Source organism: Octodon degus, unplaced genomic scaffold, assembly GCF_000260255.1.
Source record: "Octodon degus isolate 3935 unplaced genomic scaffold, OctDeg1.0 scaffold00190, whole genome shotgun sequence".
Taxonomy (NCBI): Eukaryota; Metazoa; Chordata; class Mammalia; order Rodentia; family Octodontidae; genus Octodon; species Octodon degus.
In genome coordinates, this window is record NW_004524766.1 from 382,587 (window position 1) to 405,335 (window position 22,749).

At 37.6% G+C, this 22,749-nt stretch overlaps 1 pseudogene; it reads right to left on the minus strand.

Moving 5' to 3' along the window:
- Window positions 1-6,507, minus strand: part of LOC101559906 — a 12,858-nt pseudogene extending 6,351 nt beyond the window's left edge.
- Window positions 6,508-22,749: the final 16,242 nt, after the last annotated feature.

Genomic DNA, 22,749 nt, shown 5'->3' on the forward strand with positions numbered 1-22,749 from the left:
ATATTTTAAAAAATAGGATAAAGAATTCTATGCTTCTCATGTTTGCACATAAGTCCAAAAATCTCACCATATACAACCTTGAAGCAGGACAGTCCCACCATATTCCTTTTCCTGTCTCTTGCTTTCCTTCACCACCGCAATCTTCTTACTGCTAAGATGTCTCTAGGGTAGATGATTCAGCCACTTTGACTGCCTCCTAATTCACCAAACACACCAGGCATGTGCTGATCTTAGCCTGGGACTGCAGACACTGTTCTCACTGGCACTTTCCTCCATGTATAGGGCTGGTTTTCCTTGGAATGTGCCTCTTCCATTAGCCCTACTTGGATCCTCTCATTTGAAAGGGTAATCCTGTCCTATGCCCTCCATCCCTAAAAGATAACACATCTTATGGGTTTACTTTTCTGTTACTGCCATGTTATCTTCCATCATCCCAAATAATTCACTAATTTTATTTTCTTTGTATTTTCTGCTGTTTCTTAGAATGGAAGCTGAAGTGACTGCTTTATTCCTTGATGTACGCAAACACTTACCCGAAGTGATGCCTCATGACAGTGATAGGTGTTCAACAAATATTTGTTGAATGAAGGAGAGGAAGGACATGAGAACACTGTTTAGAGAAAGAGTACCATGAAAAATACCAGGCTATAAACAGTCCAGATGGAAGGCAGCAGGAGGGAGGCAGTGTTTTAAAAACAAAGTCATCTACTCCTCCATTTCGCATCAAGCAGGCTCAACCCTGCTTTTTAGTTAATGAACATTTATGGAGAAAGATTCTAATCTACTCCAAAATAATTTATATAATAGATAGGCTTATGTGCATGGCCACGATTCTGACAAATAAGAGATTTCTGCCTTTGCATTCTGCTATGTAACCATGACAGATGGTTATATAAACATAGTGCTTAAGAATCGTATTTGGCAAATGAACAAGAAATATTCTTACAGTGACATTTTGCACTTTTCCTTCTAAGACCCGGGAAATTGTACAAAGACATGAGCTCTTTTCACCACAAACCAGTAAAACTTTCACCCAAGTAAACCACATTTCCAAACTGAGTATATATATATATATATATATATATATTTTTTTTTTTTCCTCTACTATAGTTGAGAACACTGGCAATTTGATGTCTTGGGGAAATATTTATAAAGCTTTGTTAATACTGATAAGATGTTTGATATTTATTTAACTCTTGAAAACTTGGAGATTCATAAAGTAGAAAAAGGAAAAGGAGGAAGAGAAGGAGGAGAAAGAGAAGGAGGAGAAGAAGAAAAGAAGAAGACGAAGAAGAAGGAGAAATAATATAGTGGAAATATCCCAAAAGTGTTTTTAGTAACATAGTACTACAGCAGACCTCTCGTTTGTGAGGTCTCTTTTGTATGACCCAAGTGGATACCTGAAGTATGAGGAATGCCTAACTCTGTACAGTGCTTTTCTAATAAATATAAATGTGACAGCAACACAGCTTAATACCTTTTGCCCTGTACCTAAGCAATTGTCATGCACCATGGCTATGACTCTTGCAGCTTAAGGTGTGACAACAAAATTAGTATGAACTTCTTTTTCTTCCACCACAATGCCATGGATAAATTAATTTCTTATCATAGATCTTAGCAATGTCAGAGTAGGATAATTTTTCCTTTTTGTAAATAATTTTTATCTATTCACATGAAAAATGCATGTAATATTTCTCATTTTTACATCTGAATTGTCTACTTTGGTGCTTTTATTAAGTAACATAAGCATTACTTGAACATAAGTACCATGTTATAATGACATTGATCTCATAGCTGGAAGGTCTTTGAAGTGAGCGAGTGGGAAGCTTGTACAGTGTGGATATGTGGGTCACAGGGATAACTCACACCCTAGGTTTGAGCGAGTGGACTAGTGAGAGACTGCAAGTGGAGTACTGTCAGATTTCATTGCATTCTTCAGAATGTCATCCAGTTTAAAACTTACTAATTATTTATTGCTGGAATTTCCCCTGTAATGTTTTCAGGCAGAGTAAGTGAAACTGCAGGAAGTCAGCCTGCAGAGAAAGGAGGGCCAGTGTACACCTCTCTACTGGGGAGTGCTGAACTAGCTACTGAGTGGAAATCATAAAGGATTGTGTTTGAATCTCAATAATATTGTATTTGGAAGCAATCATCTAATTCTAAAGTCAGATTTGAGGACATAATAAAGATAATGCAGACTTTGTTCTCAAGCACAGATGCCAGGAATTTATTTAGTCTACATATAAACAGAAAGGACCATTTGTTTCTTTTGCTGTTGTTCTTTGGATCTTTACATGATGTCTCTGCCTAATCTTTTTTAAAGTGGTTTTTCTCCCAAAGGCTAAAGTTAGGTTTTTCTCCCAAAGTTAAACACAGCAGCGTTCCTCCTAAACTCTACCCTTTCCCTATCGTGAGTCTTTTTAAGGGAATAAGACAGAAAAGACAACAAACCTTACACTGTCCACATTGTGATCTTCCCAATGAAATGATTTAGACTACTGAAATCATCTTCATTTGGTAGAGGATTTTATTTTACAAAAAATGATGTTTATTTCATTAAAATGTTTTACAACTTTGTTATGCTGGCTTTCATAGTTCTTGATTTACAGACAAATTTTTAATTGATGTGCAGCGGTCTACATTTTAGTTATCTGGACAGTGACTTTTGTCACATAAAAATGCCATTTAAAACATTAAACGTGAAAAGTCACAAACCAGGTAAAAATATGGGCAGGTAGGGATAATGACATATTTGGCTTGAATTGGAATAACAGAGACCTTGTTGCTTTAAAAGCTAGAAAAGCCAAGAAAGCTTTATTATTTCCATGAATTTTAAGGAGTGCACAAACTTAACCCACTGAACACAGCTCTGAAATGGTTCTAATTCCCTTATCTTCAATGAAGGTAAACCAGAGAACACAGAGAGAATTTCACCTTGGGGAAATGTACCATGGTGCACTTTCAGTAACTGTATAGTCCATTTCTGTTTCTATGGTTGAAAATCAACAGCATATTAACAAGACTATTGCCTGTACTTGTAGCTCTGTCTGTTTAGGATTAGACCATTAAATATTGATGGAGATAATTGTTCCTGCACTTGAACATCAGAAAAATGGAACCAAAGTAGTTTAAGTGGCATTTGACTTTATGCTTGGTAAATAGAAAGCTGGGTTTCAGAGTACAGAATGATGAGTATTACCAGGTACTTAGCTCCATAGCCAAAGCATCATTGATCAGAAAGTGTGGTTTGTAAAAATGTTATAGTAAAAGTTAAATGAAACAATTCAGCTGAGCACTGTTGAAATTTACTGGAATAGAATATGATAGAGCTGTGCATTATGAACATGCAAGCATGATTTCTTGCCATTTGTTGAATTATTTCTTATTTTAGAGTGACATTCACAGATGTTATGGGAAGACCTGCTGTTGAAGTTAGTGTACTTTAGACTCTAAAAGATTTCTTGCACTTTTACCAAGTGGTGCCATAGGCAGGCCTGCTGATTGAATAAAAGCCTTGTGGACTTACTCTTTTCCACTATAGTTTGTCCTTTATGTGCCTGTCTTCATGAGCAGATTGTGAGTTTCCTTGAAAGAGTATGTGCTCTTCATCATCCTAACCTGAGTATCTAGCCTAATGCATAACACAGCCTAGATATACTGAGTGGAACGTACATTGCTAATGCCTTCCTTGCTTGTGTTATGATCACCCAGTTATAGAGGTAGCTCATCGGGTAGAAGTGAGCAGTGCCAGGTGGGAACGATGGCGCCCAGGACTCAGGAGGCAGTTTGGGCCACTGGTGGCCACTCTAAAGTCAGTGGCAGCACATTTTTTTGTGGATGTATCACCTATCACTTATTAGCATGTTGTTTTAAGCAGATTACTTAGAGTTTCTAACCCTTGGGTTTTTGATTAGTAGAGTGGGGATGATAACCCTTAACTCACAGAAGGATTTTGAGACTCAAGTGAAATAATGTGCTCAAAAGATTTATCCAAAGTACGCAGTAGTATTTGTTCTCAATCACAGTTACTTTTCATGCCTTATAGGAAAAGAATTTGAATGATTTCACAGATCAGTCTAATGGATTTGTCATCTAACTAGAATATATTATAGAACAATGATATCCATAACGTGACAGAAAAGAAAGAGAAATGGCAGACATGTCCTGTCTCAGTTACTCTTCTGTCATTGTTGAGACAAATACTCAGCATCCAAAATTGGAGCAGGAAAGGTTTATTTAGCTCACTGTGACTGGAGGTTTCAGTCCATACTCAGCTGGTTTCAGGGCAGAGCAGCACATGGCAGAAGGCAGCAGTTCATGGTGGCAGAAGACAGCAAAACAGCAACAGCAAAAGGAAGGATTAACAGCAACAATGGCAACAGAGAGCTAGTCTGACTCCTTGTGTATCTATATTACATTTAGGCTATCTGCCCTAGATTTGTTGCAGCACTCACACCCATAATCCCAGCAGTACTGAAACCCATAATCCCAGCAGTACTCAGACCCATGGAGCATAAGTTAATCACAAACTCTAGAAGTAAGTCCACCCCATGACTTACATGAAGCTTTGGGGGGACAACTAGACACAAACCATAACATGTCCTGAGAGCACAATATGGGCAGATTATTTTAATAACTTTTCATATATTTTCTTTTAGTGTTACCTTTACTTATTTGTATGTCTTGAATAGTCTAAACCTATTTGACAGGATTGACTTGCTGAGTTAACTGAACAAACTTGAAATTAAATCAGAAAGCATTCTTTGGTTTAGTGAATATTGGTGTTACACAGCCAGTTGTATCTCCTTAGATTCGTCTAGCGAAGCCTAACTCTGATATCTTCAAATGTCATCTTCAGAGGGTTGTGAAGTAGGCTCTTATCCCTTCTGATGGGTGTCTTCCTAAGTAGAGGTGATTAGGGGGCAGAGCAGAGGAGGAGGACAGAGATGTGTGCCTATTGAGAAAAGGATCACTGGGAGCCATGGAGAGGTGATCCTGTGCAAGCCAAAGAGAGTCCTTAGAAGACATGATCCTGCTGTTTGTCGTGAAGCTTGGTAAACAGAAGCTCAGACACAGTCTACTACCTTCTAGAACTGTGAGAAAATAAATTTCTGTTTAAGCTAATGAGTCGGTAATATTTTCTCATGGCAATCCAAGAAAACTAAGACCAGCTGGAACACTAAACCAAATAAATTATTTTATAGGAACTAAATCAAACATAGAATTTGGAAGTGTTTACTTGGAAAACTGTCTCAAGACCAGGTTGAAACATGGCATGAAAATACAAAAAATGGAAGCGTAAGTGAGTTTATCAGAACTTAAAAACTGCAGTAAGATTCATTTTTTATGGAAACTCTCATTGAAGAAGACTCTGCTTATTCTGGTAATAAAAGTAATGCTCAAAATATTTTGGATCCTACTTTATCCTTAATTTACTAGGCACCCCTCAAAGTAGCCTGACTGTATTGTAACTGTTCTATTTGTTTATTAAGCTCAGTCACTTATACATTTTTACTGCTATTGCTACAAGTTTTGTTGTTTCTAAGCAAGGAATCCACTTTCAAGGAATGGTAACTTTATCACACAAACTTTGAAAGCTGTTTCAGAGAAAACCTCAAAAAATGATTTAAGGCTTAGGATCAGTGGTTCCAGCGACACCCTGATGTTTGACCTCCTGCTATTGGAAGCCTTGCACCTACTCCTTGGTGCTGTCCTCTTTTCCTTGGCCACCTGCTGACAGCATCTCTGTACTGCTATCTTTCTGATTTATGGTATCATTTGTTTTTTGCTTTTCAAATTTCTTAAAATATTTCCTTTGTTTGACCCTGGTTTGATGCACCTTGCGTTAGCTGTCAGCACAACTCCCACATGCGGAATGCGGATGATTGCTAAGCCGTTCTGTTTGGTTCTCACACGCACAGGCATATCTCTTTACATTTCACTTAGAGTTGATTCTGTTGCTTCTGGTAGCTAATTTTCTTCTAGCTTCTGCAGTACCAGTGGGATGGAAGAGAGACACTGAAGTCTGGTTGTTCAGGGAGGTCTGGGATTGCTTCTCTGTCTCAGTCTCACTGCTGCTGGTGCCGCCTGTGATTCATCTGACAGCTCACTTCCCAGGACCTCACTTCCTTCTGCAGAAGGTGGAATTTTCAGTGGCATCAAAATTATTAGTCACTGTGAGATTAAGTGAGATGATACACATAAAGCTCAATGTAGAGCCTGGTGCACAATGGACTCTCAAGAAAGATAACTGTTGCAATCCTACAGCGTCTGTCTGCGGGAGGCAGGAATGTGCCCCAGACATCACTGACTTCCAAGAAAACATAAGTGGTACAAATAATTGGCACCTCAAAAAAGAGTTATTGTTTTATTCGGGTAATAACTTTAAGGTCGATTTTATGTCCTTTTATCTTTGAATGATATCCAAACAAGCAGCCACAGCTAGTTTTTACCTGAGTCGGTGGCCTTGAAAATTGCCACTGTGCATTTTACTCCCCCACTCTTCATTTTTAACTGGATTCTCTGAAGTCTTTACATGAATGAAAGGCTATTCAATATTTCATTTGATCTCACTTTGATAATGTTGTGAGGCTGGGAAGAATTTGCACAAAGTAACTAAATGAATGAATGTCAGTAACTTTCACGTAGTTCAGCTAAAAGTGATGTAATGCTGTGTTTTTAGTATGTGTTCCCATTGCTGGACAAAACACCAGGCATTGACAGCTTGATGAGGGAAAGGTTGCATTTAGCTTACAGTTTCAGAGGGTCCAGTACATGTTCAGATGACTCAAGGCAGAAAGATGGTGGCAGGGAGTGGCAGAGCAAAGGTGCTCAGTACATGGCAGACAGGAAGGCCAGCAGGGTACCAGCACCAGAGAGGAAGTGGTTGGGGACCACATTTAATCCCCAAGGTCACATCCCCATGACCCACCCAGACACATCCAGGGGCACACTCTGCTGATCTGCTAGGAACATCTCCATCCAACCTAGTTGGCACATCAGGATTAACAGCCACGCTTTGGTGGCCACACTTCCACTCATAGTCAACTCCTGGCTCTGCGAAGAGCAAGAACATAGAAATCCAGAAGAAACAAGTTATTAAGCCATAAAGATCAGCTGGTGTCTATGAGGTCTAGCATTACAAATGCACGTCCATAGGACCATTTGTGAAATGCCTTCTGCTACTTTTCTCAGGAAGAAGCCACCCTTTCTTGACACAGGAGGCCACGCAAGCTGTGGATGGACTGTGTGCAACACTTCCAACCCAAGGCACAGTCTGTGGCTGCTTGTTTGTACTTATTGACCAAGTTAAGAATATTGATTAAGAAATGTAAAGAAAAATAGATATCATTCTTTAAAAAATATTTTGTAATTCTCTTCTTTCTACTTACCAAGTGTCTATTGCCAAAGCGAGCCAGTTTCTGCAGCATCAGAAGAGCTGCAATTGTACTTTGAACTTTTACAGTGTAGACAGAGATTCATTCACAACCAGATAAAGATACCTCCGTATCCTACTTATTGTAATAATAGACCGGATAGATTCTTGGTAAAACCTGAATATTTTTAAATGCTGTATATGTTCTAGTTCTAAATTGCATGTTTCAAGCATATTGCTTTGAACTCCTGAAAAAATCCATACTGAATTTTGATGTGTTCTAAAACAGTCCTGAAAATTAACATCTTCCCTCAGTCCAGGGCCAAACAGATTTTTTTGCAGGGCCAAATTAGAATCTGCCTACAGGCTTCAGATAAAAAAAGGTAGCAAGCAGGCAACTTTTTAAAGTCAGAAAAGGCAAAAAACCTTACATGGCTATCTTTTCTGGTAATCTACATAGCCAGTAAAGGGAATAATCTTCTCATTTAGACTTGTGCTCCAGAGAATACGGATGCTAATAGATCCTTTTCAGGGTATAAATAGGCATAAAAGTGTTTTACATCCTACTGGTGACACATTGCTTTAATGTAGAAATATACGTTACTGGAAGTGAAACTCACAGGACATATTATATGGGGACTTTTTCAGATTTTCTTCAGGGCTTACATTTGAGTAATTTGTTGTGTGAAACTGGGAGGTGAGAAGCTAGATCCATGAAGTACTGAGTGCAGATTACCATTTGTACTTGCTCTGAGGTCCCATTGGTGAAATCAACAGCATGGCACATCATAGGAATCAGACTGAGCGCAATGGGAAAGAAGCAACCCTTGTGATGTCAGGAAAGGAGAGTGAGCATGGAGCAAACCAGGATGAGAAAGCCTGGGACCACAAGCATGTCAGCTTGGCATTGCCGTGGTGTACAAAGGTGGGCACAGGCGGAGAAGCTAGGGGCCAGTGCAACCTGCAAGAGGTGTTTAGGAGCACCAGCTATACCCTGGTGTGGTGCTGGATGTCAGCGTCGGACGTGAGTGCGACAATCTCAGTCCTCAAAGGGCCCAAGGTCTGGAAGAAGGCTCTCAGTAATGGGAAGACACGTGGCCTAGAAGTAGTTGTGACTATAGATAACACCATCAAAGTTTTTTGAGCATTCAAGGTGGTACAATCATGGTTTTAACCCCGTGAGCGCTCATTTCCGATTACGCAGCAGCTCAGTAACTTTGGGGCATTTCTTCTTTCCATTTTACAATAAGATAACAGAGACTAGGAGAAATAGACAACGCACCACACCCAGAGTCACAAAGCCACACAGCTAGTCAGTGGTGCCACAGGCAAGGAAAGTGCCACAGAATGGGAACAGGTGTGCATAGTTTGCACACAGCCTCACCTTTGCCATCTCACACACACCCTCTAAATACACTTCATGTGCTTCAGCCCCATCTCCCCACTCCAGGACCATATTTATTGTATTTCCTCATGTCCATCTATGAGAAAAGCTGCTCAAATTCTACCTGATTCATGAGTCCATCCCCCAAGGTTGTTAATGGGAAATAATCACTTCCCACTGTAAACCTTCCTGCCTTTTATTCTAAGTCCTATATTCACTAAATGTTTTCTTGTGGTGTTTCTTGATTGTAGCGAATTAAAAAGTGCTTCTTTTCCGAGGTACATGTGCAAGGTGCCCAGTAATACTTCTGGATGAGTCAATGGATAAACTGAAGCAAGGACATTCTTGTCATTCTGCATCAGTACTCCCTTGGAGCCACGTCTGCTGTGGCATTGCTTTTGGTGGTTTCCTTATTATTTCAGTTCTAATCAGAGATACTAGATGAAGTCTGCTGTGCTGTCATCTCCTGTTGATTGAAACTCCTGGAAACTCGCAGAACAGAACTGGCTTCCAACACGATTCTGCGGGGCCTTTGCCGGGTTACTCCTTACCTTCCTCAGATCAGCTCATTCCACAGTTTTAGGTCTTTTTTAGCCTAGTGAATAGTATCTTAAAAGAAGTGGGGGAAGGAGTCAGCCGCCAGCCAGGATGTTCCCTTGACAAAAATATTTTATGATCTTTTACAAAGCTGCCAAAATGGGAGTCATGCTTCTGCAGCTTTCTCATCAGATTACAGTTCTAATGCCTGGGAAGTAGGCTGAGCTCTCAGCTAGAGACCCTCAGAGCAGGTGAGACCCTCTATTCCCCAGGGAACCTCTAGGGTAGACGTCTTAACCAATGAGTAAGAGGGGCTGAGACACTGTGTCTTTCCAGCTTCCTTTGAATTCTTTTCTAGAGCAGCTACCACTTCCTACACTAAGCTCTAAAGCGCTGGCAGAACACCACAATTGTTCTTTGTAACACTCCCTTTATTTACTGTGCTGACAAAGTCAAATGACTCCACAAAGAAATCCAGTTGGCTGTAATCCACCCCTCTTGCTATCTTTGTATTTTCTAAGCTGCTTCAAATCTTTGAGGAGTGAGTCCTAGGGGAAACTAGAGTTCAGAATTCTTAATCCACTAAAGAAGGGTTGTGCAAAATATGAAATTATAATTATGTTATTTTCGAGTGGGAGTTGGCCAAATATGAGATTCTTTCACTAGAACTGTCCAGATTATGGATGCTATGTTTTGTAACAGAATATCATATATTTAATAGAGATTAATGCTCCGTTGTGTTAACCGTTGAGGTCTTATGAAGGGAATTGCTCAGAAGAGTTTATCACCAAAAACTTGACACACTTCCTTCATTCAGTGTATCTCTCAGGTGAAGAATAAAAGTTTAAGCAACTTTATTTGTGACCGTTTTGTATTAATGTGGCTGGTAAGCCTGCCCACTGGACTCAATAAAAAGGAAAGAGAAGTTTCTATGTTGCTGGTTCTGCAAGATGTGAAAATTGCAGAGGGTCTTCCTCATTTATCCTCCCTCCGGTGGGTAACTTATGCTTGCTGGTTACTGATAGGAGAAACATATCTTTATATTGTTCCTCTTCTACCTCACTTTGAGCAAACATTTCACTGTGTGTATTCAAGGTATAGAACATGGTGCTATAGTTTGCTACAGTGATGCATATTAACATGCCCATCATGACCAATACCTTTTGAAGACATTCTATATGACTTAACCTGGTGGTTCTATATTTGATAATGTTTGGATTAATGCAGACGCACTAGAGAATATCTTTGAGGGGTCAGGGAGGACATGCATTTTGTTTTCTCCTCTCTGTTGCTTTAACTTATTCATCAGTGCCAGATGATACAAGGGAGAGTGCAGAGAGAAAACAACCTTTAGCATTTTGCAGGGCTGTATAGTAGGCATATTTACTACATGTCATCGAGTGTGTAAATAGGTGAAGGAGAAAAGGCAGTGAGGCACTGAGCCTGCCCAGAGTTAAGCGGAATACGCTGAATGAAAGGAGATTACTTTTTTGAAATTGTTTTTAATTTTTTTCCATAATTTTATTGAGAGACAAATAGCAATGAGACAGTTTCAAATCAAATTGGTAGGACAGTTTCAATAATTAACACATTGCATACTCTCTTCCTAGTGGTTATTTGCTGTACAAGACGCGGACATGATATCCTATTTACAAACACTATTACAACAAATCCCTCTATTCATTAAGAGAATGTAACTATATATCTATCCTAACCATTTTGATTACATTGGGGGATGATTTCAATATAAAAAGTAGGGAGATAAATCAGAAATCAGAATGAACATAAAACCATGGGGAAGGTAAGAAAATTTTTACAAAACACTATAAAATTAAAAGATTCCTCATCTAATCTGTCATAGTGGGACATGTGTTGTTTGTTAGCTTTTGTTCTTGTTTTTATGAAAGAATGAATTGTATTCATCTCCTTTGTGATTTGGAGCATAAGGCTTCATATATGTGGGATGTAACAGTACAATAGAAATATTCACTGCTTTAAATAGAGACGATCCTAGCATTGTTAGTCTCTTTAGCTCAAAATAATGAATCCCAATTGCAGGGCCTGGGGAGATAGCTCGGCAGTGTAAGTGCATCCCTGGCAAGAGCAAGGATCTGGGTTTAATCCCCAGTATCTCCTGCTATGTAGGCCAGGAAACTGGGCACGGTGGAGCACTCCTGCAATCCCAGGGCTGTGGAGGCTGAGACAGGAGGATCACTATAAGTCTGAGCTGCATAGAGAGACCCTGTATCCAATGAATAACAATTAATAAATAAATGAACCCCAATCCTAGAAATAGTGAAAGGAATAAAAAAGGAAATAAAGACCAACAAATTCCAGAGTGGGTAGAGCTCAGTGTTCTAAGTGCTTGCCTGATAAACGCAGGGACCTGGCTTTGATTCTTGGTACTGCATGCCATGCCAGTCCTGGATGCCAAGCCAGGCATGGTGACGCATGCCTGTAAGTCCTAGTGCTGGGGAGGCTGAGCCAGGAGGATCACTATGAGTCTGAGCTGCATAGCAAAACCCTGTGCCAAATAAATAAATAAATAAATAAATAAATAAATAAATAAATCATTTTACAAAACAAGCAAATTCCACTAAGTTATGATCTTTTTGACCATTATTGAAAATCTGGATAGATATAATAAGCACCATTGCATTCTATCAGATGTCTTACTGTGGTTACTTCTTATGGCAAGTATCTTTAGATAATCAGAGGTGGAAATAAATCAGTTTCACATTCAAAAAAATATTGTAAAGAAATGTTTTCTGAAGTATTCAAATCAAAGTTCTTTAAATTACAACGTGACAGGAAAGTGGCTTGCAATCCATCTCTTACATATATGTTGACATAAAAATTGGGATGGCAAATGCTATTAATTACTCTGCTAAGCACTGCACAAGTCTTTGGAACTTGCAAGGTTTTCTCAAAATATTTAACAAATACCATGTGATTTTAGGTCTTTGAAGTAGGGTACTGATGCTGCTCACCTGTGGTTCATGACACATCCCTTCCTCCTGCGTACCTCATGTATTTACTGTACTTGGGACGAGGGACAGAACTACACAGCTGTAGATGGTACTGTGTATGGGAAGATGGTGTTGTCAGTTTTAAAATTGCTATCTATTTATCCATCCTCTACCTATATGTCTACCTATCATCTACTCATCTATGTATTTATTTATCATGTATCTATCTATCTTACTTATCTATCATCTGTCTTTTTATCATCTATCCATCATCTATCTATCTACCTATCTGCCTACCTATCATCGGTCTATTTATCTACCTGTCTACCTATCTATAATCTACTTATGCGTGTATGTATCTATCCATTCTATCTATCTATCTATCTATCTATCTATCTATCTATCTATCTATCTATCTATATCAAGTGGAGCATAGATAAGGTTTGGACCATGGACGTCTCCCTCTGAAGACTTCTTCTACCTTTAGTAGCTGTGCTCTGAGTAGAGCAGATTTTCTTCAGTAAAGTGAGACAGTAACTCCCTTAATCCTCACTGAGTTAAGAGGATTATGTGAAATAGCACGTGTGAATCTCTAGCACACTGCCTGGCACAAACAGAATGCTCCAAAATCCTTTACTGTCATCCTATCATTTCAGTGGTGAAAACAATTTCTTTCTTTTTTTGCTCAGAAAAACACTTGGCCAGGGATTGATGAACAAATAAGTCATGAGAAGAAATACTGAGATCTCAAGTTTCGGTGCCAAGTGATTACTTGCTTGGTTCTTTCTCTATCAGAGCAGACTCTTTTTGAACTGGCTTTATTTCAATGAATTCTCTAGAAGGATGGTGCTTATAATTAGCATGAATCAATCCATGCCACTCTTACTAAATCTCTATTTTTCTGTGTGCTTTGCTGTGTCACCCATGAGTTTTTCTTTTAATTTTTTAAAATAACAATACACAATATGGCAGCATATTTATTGAGGAAAGATAAATAATAAATATAGGTGGTGTTATTTACTTCTCCTAATCACTTATCATCACCCCCTGTACTGTCAACTTTAGACCTTTGAATAAAGCTTATTTAGTAGGGTTTTTTTTTTTTTTTCATTTTTATGTATTTGGTACAAGGTCTTGCTACGCAGCTCAGACTTGCAGTGATCCTCCTGGTTTTAGCCTCCCCAGTGCAGGGATTACAGGTGTGCTCCACCATGACCAGACTCGTTCACCTGCTCAGTGCACTCTGGGGGCAGGGCCAATGAGGCATACGGGACTAGGGTTCAATCCTTACCTGGTCTTACCAAAGCAGGCACTTAGTCCACTCAGCTATCTCACTGGCCCTTAGTGATTATTAAAGTGTCTTCCATAAACTTTTTAAAAGGAGATGTTAAAAATGAAGGTTTTGTTAGTTTTGTAATCAGGATAGAATATATATTTTATATATATATATATATATATATATATATATGTTAAATTATATACCCCATTGAATCTTATGACCATAACGGCTATTCTAGTGCAATAATGCTCCAGAGATAAGGTTGGCTTTGAGGTTTTTTGTTTTTGAATTAGTTTATCCTTTGGTCGCTAATTTACCTTGAAGAAAATTACAATTATAATGCACATATAGAAATATATAGAAGTATAAACTAAGAAAAATAACCCCCTCTGAGAAATGACACTATGGCCTTGGAATAAGCAACAACTCTTGTCTCAGCTTAAATATCTGCACAAGGCAATAATAATTTCTACTTTAAAGCTCTGATTTGCAGATAGAATATTATGACATGCCAAAGAGAGCCACTTGTTAAAGATCAAGGGATTTGGGGGAACTAGTGGCCAAAACCTTGACAGTTTAAATGTGGTTAATATTTACACTGTGGAAATCATAGTTGCTACAAATCCTTGCAGTAGTGGGTTTACTAATGACCCTGTAAACCATTCTCACACTGTCAGTCCATATGAACACTTTAGTCCTCCTAGTTCATAGTAATATAACTATGACGTCCATCTAGCAGTCTATGTAGGAGTGGTTTTCTTGGACACCTGTCCAAATGGGATGTAGCAGAAAGAAAAGGCTCTGGGTTTAATTGTCAATAACACACCACACACACAGAAACCTTAGCTTTTCTGCTGTTAGGAGAATAAAATGTAAGGAATATGCAGTTTTCTGACATGAAAAGTCTTTCATGTTTTAATAACTGAAATGCTCTAATGTAGTGTGAATGAGGAACAGTGCCTGGGTATAGGTTCATGCAAGTTTCTTGCTTTGTTTGTTCTTCTTAGTTATTATATGCAGAATATTTCATGAATTAATCTAGCCTAATTATAAAAGTATTTGTTAAACTGCATGTACTACCTTAACTTTCTCTGCATTCATTTGTTGGTCTCCATTTCTTGTATTTTTTGTATGCAAAAAATTTGCTTACCTAGATGTAAAGAGGTGGAAAAATCATACACCAATTTGCAATGTCTTTCTAATGACAGTGTCATTGCTCTTGAACAGAATGCCCAATATATTGGACTCCGTCTGAGCTTGTTGTGCCACTTGATCTGGTCAAAAGCAAAGAAGGATTTTAGGGAGAATGTAGCATTTCTCAAAACCACTTGTGCATGTGGTTAGAGGCAGCTGTGTCAAGTCATATTTTAGTTGTGGACCCAGAAGTGGGCCACGTTCTTCAGTAGGAAGAGAACGACGAGGAAGAGAATGAGGGTGGTTACTTCAGCCAGGGGCCGGTGTCAGGAAAGGGGACTTCATGTGTAGATAAAAAATCGGGATAAAAATACAGACGACAAATAACAAATATCAAAAGACATCAAATGAATATACTTACATGCTTGTCATTAAGATCGACTGACAGAAACACAAGTGTTCCTTAAAGCAATTTGATGAAATGTAACATTCAGAGAAGTCCCTGATGAGATCCACTTGCGTTTCCTTTCTAACACTTTACCGGTGGGTATCATTTTACCTTATAGAAATAACTAATTGCAGATTAAATAAACTAACTTACACTGCAATGTAAAATTCAAGAAATCAAGAAATGTGCCAAATAGATCATTTAATTCTGCTGCTACAGCTGCTGTCAAAACTTTGGTGAGAGTCTTTAAGACTTTTTAAAGAAATAATTTATTTATTCATTTGGAACAGGGTCTCACTACATAGCATGGACTTGTAGTGATCCTCCTGCCTCTCCAGCGCTGGGGTTACAGGTGTGCACCACCACACCCAGTTTTGGTGCCAGCACAGCATGCCCGGTGTTCTGGGGCCAGCATGGCGTGTGTTACCAGGATCTAACTCATGTACTTGTGCTTGCCAGGCAGGCACTTAGATCACCGAGCTTCCTCCACCGCCCCCTCTTAGACTTTTAAGAACAATACTCAAATACCTATAACCTTGCATGAATATGAGCATGCATGCATGTATGATTACCCTTTTGCCTGGAGCATCTTGTCTTAACAACTTATTTCTCATTTGATACAGCTTAGTTATTGTTCAATGTCAGCATATGTAGAATATTTCATTAATTGAATGTTTATATATAATGTTTGCATGTAACCTAATTTTATAACTAATCTGTTGATGAAAAATTAGGACTTTGAAATTTTCAAATTAGGAGTAGTACTCATACATATGTATATCTTTAACATTTCTGTAAATATTATTTTTTATGGATTTCCAGGGAATAAATACTCACAAGTAGTAGTTTATTTCTATTTCTAAATCTCAAAATTAACAGTGCAGCATAAGGTTATAATTAAATGCCTATTTTTATTGCTGAGTAAAGAACAAGAATATAGAATAGCCTTTTTAATGTCGTATAGCCAGTAAGGAAAAAATCAAGAGAGACAGCCTCTAGTATACACAGGGGTGACTAAAAGACATAGTGAGTGTTTAAACAAAAACAACAAAAAGTTATTACATCAAAAGACACATTGTCAAGGTCAATGGAACAAGTATTTTCGAGCAAGGGGGTGTTTTGAGAATTTTGAAGGAGACTAATGCCTTGTATCTTTTCTTATAATGCATTTTTATTTCAGATAGAAAAAAGATAAACTTGACAATGAAAGTTCCAAAACAAGTTAGTAGGACAGTTACAGTGGTGAACACATTGCTTGTTTTGTCTTCAGAGTAGAAGATACAAGGGTGATATTCTTATAATATACAGTATTATCACAAAACTTCCTTTAATGAGCTAAGAAAAACTAGATGTGTAACTATCTTAGGTCTACAAATAATTTTTCTTTTCTTCCTTTACCCCTTTCTCCATCAGTCTGTCATACATTTTGAAAATTTGAGGGTCCATTGTATTTTATAATCACGCTGCAAAAAGTTTTTGTTTAAAGCAATTTCTGTCAAATGAAATATTACTGTCTATCTTCCTCTCCTCGTCTCAAAAGCCAAAATGACTGTGAAAGGTAAAGATTTTGTATTATTTATTCATTTATTGTATTTTAGGGAAGAATCTACAGGGTGTTCAGGGTCTCACTACTTGATCAGACTCATAGTGATCCACCTGTGTACAACCTCCCATGAGCTGGGATTATAGGCAGGCACCACAACACCCAGTCTCAATTGCCTTCTCAGCATGCCCCAGGGGCCGGGGCAGCATGGCAGGCCTGGGGATCAAACCCCCGGCTCCTGAGCCTGCTTGCACGTGCTTTAATCCAGTGAGCTATTTGGCCAGCCCTTGGGTAAAGATCTTGAATCTATTCAGGATATCAAGTCAGCTACAGCAGAACAACTGTAGATCCAAAAGACCCAAAAGTAACTTTCAGACCTGCTTCAGAAATTAGCAAGTTGGATGAGGTAAGTGTCTTCAAACAAGGAGCTGTATATTATGTGTTTGGTACAGAGTTTTGCTATCCAGCTCAGACTTGTAGTGATTCTCCTGTTTTCAGCATCCCCAGCACTAGGATTTCAGGCATGTACCACTATGCTCAGTCTCAGTGGCTGACTCAGTGCACCCAAGCTCTGAGGCAAGCACAGCATACAGTACCAGGAATCAAACCCTGGTCCTTGCACTTGCCGAGGCAGGCACTTAGACCCCTGAGCTATCTCCGTGGTCTGTCTAGAGGCTGTATTTAAAGGGAATTAAAGTCAAAGTATTTCCCTCTAATAACTTAAAAAAATTAAACATTGACCGTATCCTTTGATCATTCTCCTTGTTGTATTTTGCACAGAGTAGTTTCTTTTCATGTGCAAACTACTCATTGTCAGGCTCCTAGGAGATGCCTGAAACAAAGATGTGCCCTGGACCCTTATACACTATGGTTTTTTGTAGTGTTTCTGTGTGTGCACATTATTGCCTTTCTCATCTAAACTAAGTACTTCTTATGCACTATTGTTACCAGTTCTGGAGTTGGAGATGGCTGTGATACTAACATGGACATCTATCCTTCTCCACACACTCATAAGTAGAAGATTTATTCTTATGTATCTCTTCATCCTCCAGATTTGATGTCTTCCTCAACATGGCAAAAACTTCCACCACTTCACTAGAGGCAGGACTTCTGGCTTCTTTTTGTGTATCAAATCGCTGGCATTTGGGGGCTTCACTGAGCAAAATAAGTGTTACCTGAGTACAAGTACTTTGGAACTGAGCCAGTAGATCTGGTCACTGCGCTGCCTACTGAAGGACTAGTGGGAGAGGAGTGTACAAGCCTTGGCTGTGCAGGACGAAGAGAAGGTTCATGCCAGGGCCACATGAAGAAGCACAGATACTACACCTCACTACTCAGACTGAAAAACACTTGAAAAAGCTTTGCACATCTGATTTCCAGAAATGTTCATGTAGTAATGAGACCATCACGAGCTACAGGTTGCTAGCATCATCGAAAGCAAAACTCTGAGTAAGAAAGAACTACAATATTGTCATACACTTATGAAACTATAATCCATCTTCCTATTGATGTCATTTGCAAATCTTTTTGGCTTGACACCTCACCACAGTTTAGCACCAGCAACTTGGGACTTAACTAAACAGATACCAACGTCTCAATCTTCATTAACTGAGAAGGTAGGATCTTGGGACAGACCCAAACCAAGAACCTCCTACACACTGAAGATGTCCCTAAAGGACAGACTTTTCCTAGAGAGAATTTGCTAATAGTGAGACAGCTACTTACTATAAAACTAACAAGGCTCAACACAGAAAACAAACAAACAAAAAAAGTGAAGTAGAAAATGAGCAGATACCGTGGAAAAAAGCAATCTCAGACCTCCAGCCCACCCAGAAGTCCAGGAGACAATGATATAGAGGAAAATGTAAGATGCACACCTGAAATTTCTGAAAGAAAAACAGCAATTGAAGCAAAGAAAAAAAATCTATGATGTTACACAGGAAATCATATCAGAAGTAATCTCTCAGGCAAAAAAAAAAAAGAAATGATGATAATTGAAGGAAATGCTCAGCAAACCTAGAATAGAGAGAGCTAAATAAAGGGACTCATGAATGATCAATATAAGAAATTGTGTTCATGGAAAAGATTCAAACATATATTGAGGAGATTAAAAATTTCATTGAAAAGTTGCAAAATTGCTTGAGTGAAACTGAAGAAAGAGTTTCAGATCTTGAAGACAGGATCATGGATCTCAACCATGAAAGGAAAAAATCTTGTGAAAATGACAAAGGATCAAGACATAACAATTCAACAGCTGCAAGATGATGCAAAGAAAAACAATATACTACTGATAGGCGCCAATGAAAAGGCAGGAATTAACACAAATGACAGAAAGATTAGTTGCAGTAACAATAGCAGAAAATTTTGCGAGTATAGGAACAGAATTCAATGTACAGATGAGTGAGGCATGTAAAACTAAAATTAGTCATAATCAGAATAAATGTCAGCACAAACACAGACTGTTAAAATCTGTTAGAGAAAAGAAGCAGAACACCCTAAAGGAAAGCCCATCAGAATTACAGCAGACTTCTCAACACAAACCCTCAAGGGAAGGAGAGCTTGGAGTAAAGCATTTCAAGTTTGGGAAAAAAAAACAACCTCCAACCCAGATTGGTGTACCCACAAAGTTATTTTTCAAAATTAATTGAAAATATAAAGCTTCCATGACAAAAAATAAATGAAGAAATTCATGACCACCCAGTCAAACCTACAAAGATTAGTGATAGATATTCTAAATAGAGATAAAGATGAGCACAACTCCAGAAAAAATGTATGAAAGAACCCACGAAGCAAGGCAAGCAATTAAAAGGAGGGGAAAAGCAGGAAAATAATGTGACAAAAATAAGCCAATACATATCAGTTATAACCATCCATGCAAATAATCTCAGTTCACTGATCAATAGAAACAGACTAGCAAAAGAGATCAAGAAACAAAATCCAACACTAGGCTATATATAAGAAACACATGTCATTCAAAATGAAATGCATAGACTGAAAGTCAAAGGATGGAAAATAATTCTCCATGTAACAGGAAACCAGAAAAAAGCAGCTGCTTGCATACAATGTAAACTTCACACCAACAACACTCAAAAGAGAAATAGGCCAAAATATACTTCTTAGATGAAAACTTTAAGAGGAAGAGATAACAATGATAAATATATGTATACACTAAATATGGGAACATTCAATTATATATGCTAACTATTAGTAGAACAGAAAAATCAAGTAAACAATGATATAATTGTTATGGAAACCTTAGTACCCTCTTGTCACAAAGTGATAGATCAATGAAAAAAATTAGCCAAGAAATATTAGACATGATATTGTGAACAAATGGACTTAGTAGAGGTTTTCAAAGTGTTTTACCCAAAATCATCAGCGAACACATTCTTCTCAGCTTCATATGGGATATTTTCTAAAATAGACCATATACTAGCCTCCACAACATGCTTAACTAAATGAAAAAGAAATAAAATTATCCTGTGCATATTTTCCAGCCACAGCGCAAAGAAATTGGAAATTAATAGCAAAAGAAGCTATAAAAACTCTGTAAACACATGGAAATTAAGTGATACCTTCCTAAACAATCACAGATGAAATTAAACAAGAAAGTAAACCATATCTACAACTAAAAGAGAATGCACATACAACATACTGGGACTTGTGGTATGCAATGAAAGCAGTTCTAAGGGAAAATTATAGTTGTAAATTCTCATATTAGGAAACACAATGAGTACACATAAGTACTTTATTGTTGTACCTCAAGCTCCTAGAAAAAGAAGAGTAAGACAAACATAAAGCCCACAAAAGGGAGGAATTAATAAAGATCAAGGCAGAAATTAGTATAACAAAATCTAAGAAAACAATACAAAGATTAATGAATCAAAAGTTGATTCTTTGAAAGAATAAATAAAATTGATAATCCCTTAGCCAACCTTATCAAAAAAGGAAAGAAAAGACTCAAATTCATATATTGAGAAATGAAACAGGTGAAATTACTACCAATCCTGTGGAAGTTCAGACGATCAATACCTACTTCAAAAAGCATTACTCTCATTGGATGAAAAGCAACAAAGTTAAAAGAAATTCCAACAGAGTGAAAATACAACCTACAGAGTGGTAAAATTCTTTTAGCCAATTGTTCCTCAGATAAAGGACTTTTATTTAGAGCATATAAAGAACTGAAAAACTCAGACCCCCCACTTCCAAATTCAAAGATCTGATCTAAAACTTAGCATCTGAAATGAATACACACTTCTCAGAAGAAGTACAAAAGGCAAATAAATATATGACAAAAAGTTCAACATTATTAGTTATTGGAGAGGTACAAATTAATACAAAATTGAGATTCCATCTCACCCCAAAATGAACAACTATCATCAAGAAATCAGCTGATAACAAATGTTGGAGGGACTTGGGCAAAATGGAATCCTTCTGGGCTGTTGGTGGGAGTGTAGACTGGTGCAATTATTGTGGAAATCAGTGTGGAGACTACTCAAAAACTAGAATCAGAGGTCCTATTTTACCCAGCTATGTCTCCTCTAGATATCTTCCCAAAAGAATTTAAAACATCATACCATAGCCATATACATGTACCTAAGTATATAACAGCATATATTTTTTCTAGCTAAGACCTAGAAATAACTCAGCTACTAATTAATGGAGAAATGGATTAAAGATATGTGGTAGTACTACTCAGCCCTAAAGAAGAATAAGCTTGAGATTTTTTTAAGTAAACAGATGCAACTTGAGACTATACTCTGAGTAACTACTTAAAGATAATATGCAACGTATTAATTATTGTTATTCTCCTCTTATCTGACTATAGATGTTGTTTTGCCTTTTATGAATAAAATGAAAATAAAATTAAAAAATAAAAAATAATTATTGTCACTAAGTGTGGTGGCACATGCCCGTAATTTAGCCCTGGGAGGCTAACGCCGGTGGAACTTAAGTTTAAACCCAGCCTGATACTTAGTGACTTAGAAACACCTAATCTCAAAGTAATAATTAAGGAAAGGAAGAGATATAGTTGTGATATAGCTCAGAGTGAAGGTGTTGCATTTAAGGCCAAGTCACACACACACGCACGCACACACACACACACACACACAGGCATGTACAAGGAAAAAAACGAAGGAAGAGAGGAAGGAAAAGTAGAAGAGTTGCTTTACCATACCAACAAACTCAATGGAAAATTGAATAGCATTGGGGAAAATGCCATGGATAAGGGCCATAGATATTGTTATTCTGGGTAAGGGCTGTTAAAGAAAAGCTCTAAAGTAAAACATCTTATTTCATTTAGGCTTCAATCACAAACCCCCATTGACTAGATGACTTATAAATAACAGGTGTTTATTTTTTCACAATTCTGGAAGCTGGGAAGTCTGGAATCAAGGTATTGGCAGATTTTGTGTTTGGTGAATTATACTATTTGATTTCAGGTACACACAATAAATATTTGATTCAAACCAGATGTAAGTGTGAAAGACTTCTTTGAATAAATAAAAATACAAATAATAAGTAACAAGAAAATGTGGTAAATAAAATAGCATATGATATTTTACTTTCACTTTATTTTAGAGAAACACAACATAAAGAAGCCTTTCAAATGGTTCGATTTCTATTCAATAAAAATATTAGTACCTAACAAACATGGTATACGAATGACTGTATATTCTAAGTGTAGTGAGTATTTGATAAATTATGGTTATTAAAAATATTTAATAGAACTTGCAAATTTTCCTCCCAAAAGGACACACAATATACTATACAAATTTAATAATTTTATTACCATAATTTATAACCTAAAGCATAATTTAGTAGAATTATTTATTAAAGAAAACAAGATTATTGTTTCAAAGTTATCATATGTGACCATATATGTTTTGTGTGGATAAACAAGATAGCTAAATTTGCTACAAGTCTAAACCAACAAAAATACTTCCCTCGTAGTTCCATCATCGCTTTGTTCTTTCAGTTCTGTTCTGAAATTAATTGCTAGCTTCTGGTCTCCACATAAGAAATGAAGACTATTGTCAACAATGACTCTTTGACCTCTAGTTTATAATGATAATTAT